This window comes from Coenobita brevimanus, chromosome 50 (genome assembly GCF_032717465.1).
Source record: "Coenobita brevimanus isolate Jiangsu-jjx chromosome 50, ASM3271746v2, whole genome shotgun sequence".
In the NCBI taxonomy this organism is placed as follows: Eukaryota; Metazoa; Arthropoda; class Malacostraca; order Decapoda; family Coenobitidae; genus Coenobita; species Coenobita brevimanus.
Window position 1 is genome coordinate 19,260,406 of NC_137003.1, and position 4,523 is coordinate 19,264,928.

The window sequence follows — 4,523 nt, forward strand, 5'->3', positions numbered from 1 at the left end:
AAAAAAGTAGATGATGTATATTCCAATTTCCACTCAATTAAATGCCGGCGTGCCGCAGGGGTCAGTTCTGGCACCAACCCTATTTCCTGGTTCATATTAATGATCTCTTATGTTGTCACCCACAATCCCATCCACTCATATGCAGATGACTCAACACTACATAGTTCATTTAACACTTAGTACACCCGTTTACAAAGTCTAAATATCTCTACCTCTCAAACTTAGTACAGCCATCTCCATAAATCAAGACCTATCTACAATCAGTGAATGGGGACAAAAACAACCTTGTCTCATTTAATGCTACTAAAACTAATTATGTACAATCTCTTACTAACAGACAGATATTGTCATGATTCGTACATTACTTTCAGTGCTACTAATATTCCCATCTCCAAAAAAGTATTGATATTCTCGGCGTCTCACTTAACAATGCCCCTCAGCTGGACCTCTCATGTTAGATCACTTGCTAAAACCGCCTTAAAGAAATCTTGGATTATTGGAACAGAGTCCGTAACTTCTTCAGTGACGAGAAGTTAGCCATAATTTATGTCATGTGCACTCTCAGCTTGAACATTGCTCACCCTTGTGAAATGGATGTGGAGAGGTTGCATTAAAACAACTTGACAAAATTCAGAACAAAGCTGTTAGAATTATTAACAATCCTGCCATTATAAATAAACTACCTCCCCTACAAGTAAGAAGGAATGTTGCCTCCCTTGCATTATTTTACAGATATTTTTATGGCAAATGCTCAGAAGAAGTTGCATCCATTGTGCCTCCTCTCTATGCCTTCCCTCGTCCTACACGGGCATCTGGCAGCGCTCATGACTGGAATGTCACTCAGCCATATTGCAGAACTTCTTCCTATCAGAATTCTTTCATTCCCAGATCTGCATCTCTCTGGAACTCGTTTCCCCAGAGTTGTTTCCCTCCAAACTTCAACCCATCGCTGTTTAAGTCTAACTGTTACAGATATTTTATGAACAGAGGACACCAGTAATCTGGTGTATGGATTATTTTCTTTTATTCATTTGTTTTTTCTTCCTCTGTTCTGTTATTTAAAAAAATCTGTATATTACTATTTTTATTCAAAATGTTCCCTTGCATATTAGCATGAGTTATACAGGATTTTTTTGGAATGTAATACAGAAAAAATGGAAGACTGAATGAAAATTTTTCTCTTGGCAGTCACTTGGTTCTTGATACAAACTGTGAAATTTTTAAAACAGACTTATTAATACATTTTCGATGAATTAACAACTCTTTTATAATTTTCTGACACAGGACTCAGAGGATCATGGCTCAGATGACGTTGCCTCTCTGGACAAAAAAAGAAAACGGCACATCAGTAGGCTTCTAAATTCAGTTCTATGGATGGATAGGCAAATAAAGCTTGTTGGTTGGTATGGGTACACAGGTACTGGACTAGTTGTGGCTTTGCTGAAAAAAGGAAAGGATTTCCTCTCTCTGTACTTGTTGGATCGCAGGTCGCCCTACTTCTGCCAGCGCCTAACCCATATGCGGACCGTATGGCACTCGTGCCCATCCGCTGCACTATATCCCTCACTGACAAGCCCCACATCCAAAGCCAGGCGCAAAGTCCATAAAATAATGTGTCGGAACACTTGCTAACAAAAATACTTCTTTGCTGCATATCACGTGTTACGACATCACGTGGTGGTTTTTAAGTTCAGTTGCTCACGAGCCTCAGGCTGTTGAGGGTGAACTGAGGTCGTGATCTTGACTCCCCTTTCCAGCTCTTTTAGGCAAGATGAAGGTAATTCTCATGCTCTTGTTTTACAGACCAAAGTCCATATATATATATATATATATATATATATATATATATATATATATATATATATATATATATATATATAATATACATATATATATATATATATATATATATATATATATATATATATATATATATATATATATATATATATATTCATCATTATCATCATCCGGATCTCCTTTCCCATCCAACGGCAGGGTGAGGAGTAGCAATGTCCAGACAGCCCAGATTTGCCCAATCCAATGGGCCACGCTTCCATTTACTCATCATTCAAGCACTCATGATCTTGTCTCTATCGGATACGCCAAAAACATTCACCACGTTCTGTAGCTTCACATAAACCAATCCGACTGATTTAATCTGGATGCTGCCTCTTTAAAAAGGGGTACCAAATCCCTGACCATGCACTTCTCACAACATTCATCCAGCCAGCTCGATCTCTGGACAGTTCCCTAGGCTCACCAACTTTCAAACCTCCATTCCTCACACACTCATCCACCTCACACGGTGTAAATGCTACAATCACTGCCACTTTCACCTTCTCAAAATTGAATTTGACATACATACACCTCGAGCTGACACATTAGTAATCTCTCATTCCACTCTGTCACACTTGATTCATCAAGGAAGCAACTTTTTCCTTGCATCTTTCTCGCCCATTCATTCCAGATCTTACACATTTCACACCCTTCTACTCCTCCACTTCGCACCCTTTCATCTTCATTTCACACAATGCCATCACAGCATATCTCGCATTCTTCAGCACATTCACCACTTCCACCTTCTTGTTCTCCTCATTCACACCTCTCACATTCCACATGGCCATGCAAATCTGCCCATTTTGTTGGGGCCCTGGTTAGGTATTGGGCCCTCCGAGGCTGTCTGAAACGACTGCCATGATTAAATGATTTTGAATAGGGGAATCTGGGGGACACTTAACCCTGCCAGAAACCCCGGTTATATGGTTACCATCCAGCGTAGTAAATGGTTTCCTGGGTACAGGAAACCATTTGGCTTGTCACTCAATGTAGTGCTCATACGACATCACTCTACATTGAATGAGTGGATGAAGGGCACCCTCATCCACCACATATATATATATATATATATATATATATATATATATATATATATATATATATATATATATATATATATATATATATATATATATATATATATATATATATATATATATATATATATATACACACAATTATCTGATAATACAGTTAATATCCAGTTCTGTAATAAACAAGTGGTTGTGAACATTTTTTTTCTTTAATTCCTACCTTTATCTTATGCTTTACTGAATTATATGACCCATGTCATAGGAAGAAACCCTTCATCACCCCCTTACCTACCTTTAACCAACTCTTCATTAACCCTTCACAAACATGTGAACTCTTCATCATCTCATGAATATCAACCTTTTATCACCAGGATATTGTTCATTCATCCATTCATTGCCAGACGCCATGTATCCCAAACGGGGTGGCCAAGGGCTTAGAGTTATTTGTTTTACAGGGAGGGGCACTAATCCTCCACCAACCCCACTTGACACGTAGGGATGCCAACAGCATCTGGTGTTCCCAGGCGGTCACCCATCCAAGTACTAACCAGACCCAACGTTGCTTAACTTCGCTGATCGGACGGGAAGCAGTGTACTCAACGTGGTATGGCCCATAAAATTACCAGAAATAGTGTGATAAAAAATAAATAAAAAAGATAAGTTTTATACTGCCATGATATCTTATTATAGTTCATGTCCAAATATCGTTGGATCCATTTTCTGAGTTAGCGCTAATGCCAAGTGACGTCACGACTGTAGCTCCTCCTTATCCCTCCAGTGTGCGTGTCCTGACATGTTATTAAATAGACTTTGGCCAGACGAATCGCTTACAGTCCGCCATGGCAATTTGCTTAAAGGATCGTCGAAGGCACATCCCATATCCCTGAGTAAAGCAATTAAAGCAATATGCGATGAAATAGAAAGACGATATATAGCAGGATAATTTTACTAGATCGGTTACACTATGCAATATTTATTTCCAGCAAAGAGATGACACCAAACGTAATGCATCCCCAGTTTTGGAACATTCAAGATAATATCAAAGACAACATAAGGTTACGGCTAAAGAAAAACAGGATTGTGAAACGTAAGTGAATGTTGTGACTGCTAGACTGTGAAAACAAGTGATTGTATGCTGATCGAAGGAGAAGAATGAAAAGGAGGGGGAGAAGGAAGTGAGGTTTAAGATAAGCTTATGCTAATGAGCAGGAAAATTTGAAACAGTGAGAGAAGCCATGTGTACTGTGTTGCTGTGTTGTGATTGTGTGTGAGAGAGAGAGAGAGAGAGAGAGAGAGAGAGATTCTGTAGAAAATCATCTGGAGGCAGCAAATGGAAATCCCTCATCGAAATAACGAGGGTAAAAGAGATTGCGTATGAGACAAGCTGGGTTGTTTGGTGTCTGGACGAAAAGCTGGGGAATTAAAGAAATGACCTGACGAACTGTGGAAGCATTAGTAACAAAGGATGAGAGAGAGAGAGAGAGAGAGAGAGAGAGAGAGAGAGACTGATAGAATTATAACCATATAACTGAGGAAAGCCAAAAGACTCGCACGTGATAGTAAGAGGAAAGTAGAAAAGAACGTTGGACAACAGCAACAAGGGACAGGATAGAAGGTGGTTTGGCAAAGAATAAAAGAGTGTTACCGGCT

At 39.1% G+C, this 4,523-nt stretch overlaps 1 non-coding gene across 1 annotated transcript; it reads right to left on the bottom strand.

Annotated features, from left to right (window-relative positions):
* Positions 1-3,372: 3,372 nt before the first annotated feature.
* LOC145399944 (5S ribosomal RNA) lies at positions 3,373-3,491 on the bottom strand. The gene has a single exon (XR_013897389.1). It is a non-coding gene; the product is annotated as a 5S ribosomal RNA (ribosomal RNA).
* Positions 3,492-4,523: the final 1,032 nt, after the last annotated feature.